Below are 12,489 nucleotides of genomic sequence, written 5' to 3' on the forward strand. Positions count from 1 at the left end.
TACAATTCCATAGAAATATTTCTTCTTTTTTGAACTATATCTAGCCAAGTTCTAACCACACCCCCCACACCCCCCCCCCCCCCCACCCCCCAAAAAAAAAAAAACTATATTTATCCAAAAGACCTTCATTTCTTCAATTATTTGATAAAGGAAAGAAAAGGTTTACAATATAAATTTTTTTAATTAATTTGATCTCTTTGTTTATACAGTAAAAACATAATCTTAGGTAGTTAGTTTAAGTCATGCACTTAATTTGAGGATCTCTATGAGAAGGCTAATCCATGTATTTGATTTAATACATACAAATTAACTTGAATGAACTAATACATGAAGTGTACCCACAAAAAGAAAAAAAAAAAAAAGAACTAATACATGAAGTAGATCATCGTCCATGTCCTGACCATGCATGCGGGTCCTATGTGGATGATTGATGTGGTATGTAGATTCTTCTTCACATTAGTGTCGTAGAAATGGAGTAATAAAAAACAGAAAAATAACCTTTGCTTTTGTAAAATAAAAAAAGAAACAAGAGGGTTTACTTGCAAGGAGGAGAAAGAGAAAGGAAAAAGAAAGAGAGGAAGGATTGCATTAGTGTTTGGATTTCTGTTAAGAGTCCCATAGACAAAGCAAAGAAAAGTTAAGGTTGCATGCATTAGTCCTTCAATTTCCCCTATCCAAATTATGCATGATGGACATCACCTAACCTTTCTGGCTCTTCAAGCTTTCTTTATTCACCCCAAAAAGAAATTGATTAATCTATCTGTGATCTGTGATCTGTGTTATGATCATATAAATTAATATATTTAAAAAAGATTCATCAATGGTTTTGTTACATCTCATCTAAGTATACTATTTAGTAGGGGTGCAATAGGGCCAGGGTGGGCTAGGTTTCTTAAAACCCTAGCCTCAACCCTGAGTCCCCTTAACTGGGCCCAAATCCGCTGACCTTGACTCAGGGCCGCAAAACTTTAACCCTGGCCCCACCCTTCAAGGTTTAGCCCAACCCTTACCCGCCTTGATTGGTTCTGAATTTTTAGGATCGGGCTGGGATGACCCTGACCTTGACCCTGACTCTGATTGACCCTGACCTTGGTTTGCCATCAAGGGCTGAGTATACTCTAACCCTAACCTTGACCCTGCAAAATATGAAATAACTTAAAAATAAAAAATATTCATAATAAAGAGAAGATAAAAGATACAAAATTACAAATTACTTGTCATGAGAAGAATATCCTAAAGCAAACATTCAAACAATACAAATAACTCCAATTATTATGGTAAACAAAGAGGAGATCATTCCTAAGAAAGTAAATAATCCAAAAATTTTCAATTATTTGTCATAATAAACAAAGAAATCATCATAATAAGGCAAACAATCTGAAAATCTTAAAACTCTTGTCATGTTAAACAAATAAGAAAACATCATAAGAAAACAAAAAATCCAAATAACTCAAATTTTTTTAAAAGAAAAAGAAAACGATCATTTTCTTTCAGCATCCTTCATTGCATTTCCATTTTCACTCTTCCTCATTAATTGGTCCTTGTAAAATTTAAAAATTAGGTGTCATCAATTAAATGTCAAACAATATATAAAATTAGGCTAAATTCAGGTTTAACATCTGGGTCACAACCAGGGTCAACATCAGGGGCAAAAGTGAGGGTTGGGCCTGACCAAAACCAAGGCCAAAAGTCAGGGTAAAAAAATCAAGGCCGAGTTTAGGGTGGGCTGGGAGGGTCAAAGACATCAACCCATACCCACCCTGACCTTGACTCAGAGTCGGGCCGCCCTCAGGGCCAAAATTTTTGAGTCGATACTTGTTTGGGATCAGGGAGGGCTAAGGGCGGGTTTGGGCCGTCAGGGCCAAACTTGCACCCCTACTATTTCGTTTCCAATCATGACTAAATTGAGTAAAATACATTCATAAGATGTTGATAAGAACCAGGTCATTAAACTACTGAGAAGACAAAAATTAAATGAATTCCCAAAAATTGGTTTCAGTTGATTGCGATTTGATTATGGTCTGGATCAGTTGGAATCAGTCAAGATTCAATCGAAATCAAACAAATTCTGTTCCAACCCTAGTTTTGGGATGTGGATCGATTGATCTGGCTTGGTCGAAGTTAGAATTAACCACAATTGATTCGACCAATTCGATTTCGATTCTTAAAACCTTGGCTCTTCCTCTTACACTAAATCAAAGAATTTAATGGAGTTGTTGAATATGTTCATGTGAAATCATTCATATAAAACTACTATTGCTTTTGCTTGCTTAATCTACATTATTGAAGCAAATGTTTTATGGATATCAACTATATCCACAAATGGGTCCCATTCAGACACCAATCAATTAAGTGATAGGGTTGGCCGTGTGATCAGTTGTGGATAGAGATTAGAGTAAGGCTCCACTTCAAATTTTCAAACTAGGAAGTGATTGAGAGAAGAGCATTATCCTTGACCTAAAATGGCAGATGGGCTATATTTTGGGCTTATATCTTGGGCTCCCTATGGTGGTACCAAAAGGAGCCATCTTGGGCTTGTAAGATTGGCCAATAAGGGTTGGCCAATGGTGGAAGCTGGTCAAAGTGAGAACTGAGAACCAAACCATTAAATAGTCAGGTAAGTAGGTAGATACTTTAGGTTTGTGTGTTGGGTGGGCTTTCTTTTGGGCTCTAATGAGGAGTAGAGATTGATTGGTATTGGTAACGGTTTTGCGCGGGGATTTTGCGGAGGGAACAGTTAAGTTCTTAATTTAAACCGTTAGCTTTCATTTTCAAATTTAAAATTCAGTTGGTTGGGCGTTACACGTTATGGATATTATTTTTCAGTTTTATTTATGATTGTGTGTGTATGCGTGCTATGTCGAGTCTATGCACCGTCACTGATGACCGTCAGTCTTTGGTTTTACGTTAGGCGTAGAAAACAAAAATCTTTGTCTATATTCTCTATGTATTTTAATACGGTAGGAGACCAATAAGAGAAGAGCACGCTATTCGAGGTAATGGATTTAATGATGTATAATTGTTGTCACATCTTAAGAGGGCTCACATCCGCTTATTGAAGTGTGGCCGGTGAGAAAGAACCGCCGGACAGAGACTTCACCTTTCACATCAGAATCAGATTATCTTGATTCCTGGTTGGACCCGGCCGATTGCAATCCAAATGGGCTGGTAGGATTGAATTGGTCAAGAGGGGATACAAATAAGATTCAACTCCTCTCCAACTACTTGGGTATTCAACTCCCCTCCAATGATTATGATGGCTTAGACAGTGGACACGCATTGTAAATCTTAAGAGGGCTCACATCCGCTTATAGAAGTGTGGCCGGTGAGAACGAACCGCCGGACAAAGACTTCACCTTTCACATCAGAATCAGATTATCTTGATTCCTGGTTGGACCCGGTCGATTGCAATCCAGATGGGCTGGTAGGATTGAATTGGTCAAGAGGGGATACAAATAAGATTCAACTCCTCTCCAACTACTTGGGTATTCAACTCCCCTCCAATGATTATGATGGCTTAGACAGTGGACACGCATTGTAATACTTATCAACACCTAGGAATGTATATCCATCTCCTTCTAGCCTTTGGATGAATAGTTGTACATCATTTCTATAAAAATATGACTTTTAAGCTTTAACGTTAAAAATTCAATTTTAGTATGACATGTTTAAAACGACTTAGGATTTAAATGCAACAATAAAAATTATGGTCAAGTATTTCGAGAATGGAAATAAAAAAAAAAACTGGAAATTTTAAACATTTAAAATTTAGATTTAAAGAATATTGGATAAGAAGAAAAGAACAGTAAATTAAATTTATATACACATGTAAATTATGGAACCAATTCATGTAGTATTAAAATATATTAAAATCATTATATTCCCTAACAATACTGGATTGTTTGCAAGTCTTATGCAACAATGGCTAGTTTGTGAGTGAGGATGGTGTTCTATTATCTTCCTACTTTAAGGAGCTTTTCGACCTTTTGATCAAAAGTAACTCTCTTTGATGCTGATTCATTATTTATTGTTCATATGTCAAATATATTAGGGTACAACCCAATAAAAGGGGGGATCCCTGAAACAATAAATAGGTACATAGACCATTTGAATGCTTATGGAATTCTACATTTTAAAACATTTATTTACCAAAATTATAAAGTAAAATGAGTGTTTATTGTAGTATGGATTTGTAAAATTGGCATTACATGAGGTTGAGCCCTATTGGGTTAGTAAGACAGAATCCATGTATGTTCTCTATTTGGGACGGTTTAAATGACATCTCTATGAATGTATTTAGAATTTGATTTTTTTTTTTATTGTTACTTATTTTAACCTAAAAAGTTCTTTGAGTCAGGGTAAAAAAAAGATTTTTTAAATAATTTAAAATTGGCTTATTATTATTTTATTATCAAAAGTTGAATTGTCTTGCACATTTTAGATACAAATGTAAAATGACATGATTTACTCTCATTGAAAATAAAATGTATTATATTAAAAGAATAAAAAAGTAAAATTACAAACTATCAATAAAAAATCCCATTTTATATGAATATGCCTTGCTTTTTTTGAATAATTTAAATAGGGACTCACATTATCAAATACATCTTAAAAGTGTTAATAAGATAGAATATGAAGAAAAGTATAAGATAACAAGTGTCAGGAAGGACTGCTCAATTTAAGAATCAAAGAAGACCACTTAATTTTACGTGTCTTAGGCAATCAGTCAACCCAAGTACGTTTCTTCGCTCACCACTAGAGGACTTCAAACTTACAATGACATACTCACAAGTTATTTATTTAATTTTTCATTTGGTAAGACACATCGTTATCATATAAAAAAATAAATGATTATCATCATGACTACATTATTACCATTGTAAGTCTTCTGTTGCATTTATAGAAGGGCAATGTAGGGAGTGAAATTTTTTTACATGAAAGACAAAAGGAAAAATGTTCTATAAAATAAGATATTTTCATCGTTTAGTTTAAAATAAAATACAAAAAAATACATTAAACGAAGGGGAGGGGGTTCATGCATGGTTGAACGTAAGGGTCCAATGATTATTTAAATAAAGGTGGGGGGGGGGAGGGTTTGGTCATTTCGACCCCCATTTGTCTCCATTTCATGTTTTGTGTGTATGGAATAGTTGAGCACAAAACCTTTGGTCTTAAACAAAAATTTTTTTTTTAATAAAATATCATTTGTATGAAAACGTTTACAATGAAACAATAGTCCACAACATTACCCATCATAACATGTCCACACACTCCAGAGTTGGACTTATGTTGTCAATCATCATTATTAAATAAATAAATAATTAAATAAAATAATGTGAAAGAGCAGCTTTGAAGTTTCATACTTTCATTATCTTAGTGCGTTATGGTTGTTATTGGAAGGAAAGTTAGATATAAAAGGGTCGCCGCACTTTATATGTTTGCCCTACTTAGCTTCTGATTAACTTAAGAGTATATATTAGAGACGTGTGTATGTTTGTCTTAGGAATAAGAATGGCCCTCTCTTCTACTCCAAACTTCCTTCTAAGCGCGTATGGTGGGGCCTGCTAAAAAAAAAAAGTGTATGGTACTGGGGCCCACACACCCTAAAGTAGAACACCCCTATTAAATTCACATCTCATGCTTTCGGCTCTGGCATATCTTGAGCTAATTTCTCCATTCTCACATTCTACCTAGTCTTGTTTTCAAGTCTTTTCGATGCTGCTAGTGTGAAAAAGAATCCGTAGACCACACCAATGGCAGTGTAGAGGTGTGGAGGGTATCATTCTCATGGGGTTTAGATAGATCAGAATCAAAGAGAGTGTTAGTGTGAGACCCACATCTCATTATGCAAAAGGTGCACATTGGAATCTACATTCCGACGTACTCCAATGTCATGTGTTACTTTTTCCTTTTGAAAAATGTATGAAAAAAAATGTGATAATACATCCTAATTAATTTGGCCATGTGATTGATGAAGTTGTAGTTTTAAATTGTATGTATAAGTAAGATGACTGATCATAGATTAGTTGCATGTCAAATTCTATGTTCAGACTTAACTATGTACCCATTTTTTATTAATTATTCCTATGTAATTTGGATGGCCCATAATAATGGCTCTTATTTTGTTTCACCAGATTTTAACATGATTTTTCTCCATAGTATCAAAGCTACAATGTGGATTGCAGTGTGTCTTCTTCTTTTTCCTCTTCTTGGGTTCTTCTATCTCTATATTTAGCATGGTAACAAAGCAAGGTATATTTATTGTACTCCCTAAATTATTTGTCCATGTATAAAACCAACTACGCCAAAGTTATATGGGATTCATGGAGAATATTAAGATGTTATTATGAGTTATAGAAATATAGTCCCACATTGGTTATCTAGGATCTTGTGCGTGTCTTCATATATTGTTGGACTGTCTTTATTTATTAGCTTGCTAACTTTGACATGTCATCTATAGAGAGGATTTTTTAATTTTTGATTTTTTTTTAATTTTGATCAAACTATGCATCCATTGTTTGTATTTAACCTCTTCTCCTTTTCAAAAACAGTCTAAAGGCTTCTTGACAAACCAATATATTTTTAGTTTTTGTCTTTGTTTTTTCCCCTGAAAATTGCTCCACCTAAGTATCTATATCTATTGAATGATGGAAAACATATTATCCGAACTCCCAAGAAACTTATCCATGAACACAGTGGACTATTGGCACTGAATTGAAGTATCCTTTTCAGGTAACCTTGGAGCCCACTCATCACCCCCAAAGCCCACCTCAACCTTGGTAGCTCCTGCCTTTGCAACTTGTACCACTACCTCTAAATCTTTGATTTTCATTTTTCTCTCTTTCTTCTACAGGACTGGACATTGGTAAAAGTAGCTCATCTTTTTTATAATAAGATAGTGACATATATGATGATTTTATACTTTATTTTGGGTAAGCAATCCTGATGTGTTATATGATGGATCTTTTTAGTTGTGGTGTTGTGGAAGAGGGAAAAAAGTTAAAACATTTAGATGGACATTTCATCATTGGTACTGTTTTGGAAATTTTTTTTTTTATATAAAATTTGAGAGCAATATGGTCTCAACCATTTTTTCATCTTGAAGTAAATAACATGTCTTTTCAATGAGGTTGAAATTTGACAAGTGACATCACAAATCATTTTTCAAATATTATATGAACAAAATTTTTAGATCACCTTCCCCCACGATAAAAAAAAATTTTTAATTAATAAATAAATAAATATATAAAAAATAGGGCATATTCATCTACATAATCTAGGTAAGGTCATGAAGACATGCCAGAATCATTTTCACTTAATATTTTCTTTTCCTTTAAGAGCTATATACTTTGCCTAAGACTGGTTTACCAAGTAATCTCCAACTAGTTTGCTTTACTCAACATGCATGATAAACGCTCCAATCCACTAGCTTTTGAGTTTTCTAAACAGAGAAAAAGATGGAAAAAGGAAGCCTCTTCTTTCTCTCTCTCTCTCTAGCAAGGAAATTAAAAGAGTTCAAATTAAATATAAGGAAGAAAAGTGGTTGCTTGATACTTTTCAAAGCAGGTAAATAGACAAGATTCCATTCATCTGTCAATATCATGGAACATCAGTACAAGAAACACACCCAGGAGATCTCCAAGAGTCAAAAACTTAGACAGAATGCACTGCTCTTGACAATTTCACCTGATAATTAACAATTAACATATGTTCTTTTCATCTTTTCTCTCTTTTGGAATTAAAAAAGAAAAAAAGCAGAAGTGTTCTAACATTTTTTTTTTTTTTTAATTTACATTTGCCAATCCCTACTTCCAAGACAAAGTCTTCTGGAAATAATGTAATAGCACTAACCTGAAAACCTAACTAGGTCAGACAAGGATGTAACTGTGGGTCTCACTCTTTTCCTGTAACACATATAAAGAAATCAAAGAACTATAAGTTAAAAATAATTTATAATTCAAATTGCTTACAGCCAATTGATTTAGGTGTTTTTCCTTTTTTCTTCTTCTGATTACTATAAAAACCATTAGTTTACTCTCTCTCTCTCTCTCTCTCTCTCTCTCTCTCTCTAACTAATAGTCAAAGACCTAACTGTCCATGAAACTCAATTATGTATCAAACCCATGTTCTATTAAGTACTATTGTTCTTAACTTATTAAATAAACCATAAACAAACCCATCCTATGAATCACATGCTCTGTAGATTTTAATTTCAGATTGCAATCAACCAATAAAGATAAGGGTAAACCCAGAAGATTTGGAGCATAACAGTAAAGTTGCTCCATTGCTACCTAGTGGTCATTGGTAGTTCAAGTCAGAGAGCAACCTCTCTGCAAAGTGAGATTAAGACTGCGTACATTATGACCTTCCTCAAACCCTATAATGGTGGAAGTGTTGTATAAAAAATAATTCTATGCATTAACGTACGTTGATTGTTTAGTATCACCAAAGTTAAAGAGTTAGATTCCATACCAAAGTATGGAGATGAGGATGACACATCATCCAAACTCTTACCAAACTCTTATCTTTTGAATGAACAAGAAAAACAAAATAAAGGAATAAACCAAACCATTCCATGCAGCTTAATTAAAAGCCATAAACCTGGGAGTGGTGAGGAGTCACACGTAAAAGATAATAGTTATCATAATAAGATAACGTAGAGAGGAAACGATAGGGAGAGGCAGAGGGAGAAGGAACGGTGGAAGGTTTTGAGGGCTTATCTGTATATGGTACTAGTGGATGAGATTGCCACATATTATAAGGAGTTGGCTTTTCGAGTTCAAAGTTCAAACCTATCTATATATCTATCTGGGATATAGGGTAGTGGGGTGGGGTCGATCTGGAGTCTGGACCATATTATTAATATCCTTACAAAAGGAAATTGTGTCCCTAAACTCTCAAGCAATGCTCATCTCTCAATTGTAATGAGGATGTTGTGGGTCGGGTCACATCTAATATAGAGGAAATAAACCTGTCTTTCTATCCTTTTTTGATAGAATCTATGGCTTTAAGGCTATGAAAGGAGGGTGGGTTGCAAGGCAGATCTTCTCTTGTATTATGACCTCCTGTAACAATCTCACATCATTTGAGGAGTGTGCGAGCTATCTCTGATGTGGGGATACACCCAAAAAATAATATGAAATTATTGCAGGAGGTCATGGTCTAGAATTGGTGCTTTTGTGGGTTACTAGCTAGTTACCAAAAAAAAATCCATCATTGTAAATGTGAGTGTGCGTGATCCACAATTAAAACCGGGCGGCCAGTTTAATTGGGTAATCTCTTGGATTTGGTTTTTCTTCACCCATGATGAATGGAGAATTACCTCATTATGGAGATCTGAACCTTTAATTAGCATAAAAAAAAGGGTATTTTCGACTCAAAATAGGTGAGAATCAATGATGATATAATAATTTTATTTCATAATATCCAATGAAATAGAATATTTTTTGTAACCCAAGAATTTTAATCTAAATGCATGGAAAGTAGAGACTACATGGCATCCAATGTCAACGACAAAGATCTATATGACAATACATGTCTTTTCCAGTAAATATATATATTTTTTCTATTCTATAATTCCAACAGTTAAGAGATTAGTCTAAAAAAGGTTTGATTATTAGTAATCACACTTTAAAATTTGTCATTTGTTTCAAGAAAATGTAACCAAGTGGTCCAGTCATGATTTGGATTCTAAAGGCTCCCACAAATTAATAATCTTTCACTCCCAGTCTAACCCAAAACAAGCCCAATGATGTCTATCTTGATTAGAGATTGGTCACCATCATTTAGATTAATACAAGTTAAATATTAATGTTTAGTTGGTCTTGGTCCAAGGTTTTAAAAATCGGTTGATTCGAATCGTATCTCAACCTATTCGATTCAATAAATCCCTATATGGAAATTAGGGTTTGAGAAATTTTATTCTGATTCCGATTGATTCCAATCAGAATATCGGTCTAATCTTTAAAACCATGATCTTAAAACTAAATCTAAACTGAATATAAATTGAGAATAACTGAAAGATCAAGTTCTAGGAATCTCCTCACTACTACCATCAGTCTCCTCTTATTGGATTTGAAGGGGTGTAGAGAGTTTATGACTACGTAGGATTCAAATCACTAGTGGTGAGGGATTCTTCTTTCTCCGTAGGTGAAGGAAAATACTTCCCTAATGAAATGTTATGTAGATGATTTAATCTATACTATTAAAATCGAATATGTAATTAATCAGTTTTGATTTTGAAGCTTCTAGATTAAGATTTTAAGACCAAATTGACTAAAACCAACCAGGGCCAAATAATTGACACCCCTTCCAACTTGTTTCCAATCTCCATCAATCTCTCATACTTTAGTTGTTATTGTCTGTAATAAATATCATCCAATCCATTTCTTTGTTATTCTATTAACCTGATGTCTTTTTACGTATAAAATAAATATGAATCCGATGGTACCATAGGAAAAATGATGAGATTGTCCATTCATTTATTTCTTATTCTTTCTCACCCTTTTTCTTACAAGTTGTTCAATGTGAGACATCCCATGTAAGATTTTCAGGTAGGATAATCATTGCTAATACAATGGATGTTCCATTTATTTTTTTTTCAGTTAATCTTTCAAAAAAATGAATAAAAGGGGTATAGAACTTTCGACCATTTGATCCGTAAAATTCTTAGGGTTTCATGCGAAAGCAATCAATGTCACATTGACTGTGACTAGTCCGATATGAATGCATGTAAGGACTTAGGCACCCTCTTCTTAACGTCTAATTAACCGATAAGGGTGAGTTCAACTCAAATGCTAAGAAAATTTAAGCAAAAAATGAAATATCACATGGTAAATATTTAACCCTATGTAAGGTAGGAAGCCCTCCTTTACAAAGCGCAGAGAAGGAGACATAAGCCCTTTATTCTAAATTTTTCCAAATGATAGAGAGGCTCCTCACTCTGCAGTCCCATCTACATCAACTACTCACACCATTCAATCCCCATTATTGTCTTCATAAGTAGGAAAGCAACTTTGGTTATAAGAACTTTGATAAATTGACAATGCGACTCCCTTCAACCATTTCTTTTCTTGTCTTTTTTTAGTTAAAAGTTTCTGGTCCATTTCATCTCTTGGATGGAAACCCTTTATCTTAATTTTTGCTTCATTAGTTATTTATTACTGTCCCTAGTACAAAAAAAGTTGCAACCACCACATTTGATTTGATTCAACTACCTCTTGCTCCAATTAAACCCTCCAAAAGATCAAAACCCATCACAGTTTTTGGATTCTATTGGTTGGAACAGACTCACTTTACCACATCAAAACCTCCACCATCTCCACCCAACTCCAATTTCTCACTTTTTATTTTGGGTTTAAGTTTCAAACTTTTCATCATTCTCTTCCCATTTTTCTAGTCTTTTCATTTTCTTTACTTTTGTGCTTCCTGGTTTGTTTAGAATCAAACTGCAATCTTAGGTTTGGGGACTTTAGCCAAGAAATTATCAGGCTAGCATGTTTTGGTTAATTCTTTGTGATTGTTGAATAAATGCGTTGAAAATTTTGTTGTGTATCACTTTTGGCATTAAATGTATATTATATTGTGTCCAAATTGACAAAGTTCAAAATACAAATATAGAAGAGGGTTCCCACAACGGCACACTAGTGCAAAGAATAATATCATCTGCATAGGACCCACATACATGAAGAGTAATGATTACTCTTCAGTCCTGAATCTTCATGTGCATGAAGAGAATTTGGACTCAATTTATAATAGCCTAGCCTAGCAAAAGAGACCTGGCATGCAACCTACCATTTCAATTGACCATTTTGAGGCCCAACTTTTTGGCCCAATACCCAAATTAGTCAAGCCAGAATCCAGGCCAAAACTGAACCAGACAAAATTCAAGTAAGATGACGTTATAACAGTGCTTCAAACCCAGTTCCTCACAGCATCCTATTATCCAAAATCATTCAGCTCTTTACTTGTGTGTCCGTCAGGGTTTAGAAAGCAGGAATCCGGATCATTTCCGGCCCAGAAAACGGTCCAGAATTGATAGAAATTGGGAAAAAAAAAAAAAAAAACCCTAAACCCTAATCTTTGTAAAGGATCAGTCTGATCTGATCTGTATTGACCCAATCTGATCCAGATTGACTGAGAGGCCCACTTCCCAATGCGTACCATATTTATGTGATCATTCTGTTAAGTCGCTTTTACTCTACAAATAATAATAACCCATTTATGTGATCTTTTTCCAAAGATAGGAACAAAGACGTTTGGATTTTTGGTGATCCCCAAAGTCCAAAACTACTTAACTTTTGCCTTTGGATAACAAAACTTAAAAGGTAAGGGCCCATTTGGTATCGTTTCTGTTCCAGAAACGCCGTTTCGTGTCAGAAACGAAAATTTCAGTTTCTGTGTCAAAACGTAGTTTTTAAACGAAAAAAATGGAGTTTCAAAATTTTAGATTTTTATCGGAATTTTTTTTTTTTTTTTTTTTTTTTTTTT

Source organism: Macadamia integrifolia, chromosome 7 (genome assembly GCF_013358625.1).
Source record: "Macadamia integrifolia cultivar HAES 741 chromosome 7, SCU_Mint_v3, whole genome shotgun sequence".
NCBI lineage: Eukaryota > Viridiplantae > Streptophyta > Magnoliopsida > Proteales > Proteaceae > Macadamia > Macadamia integrifolia.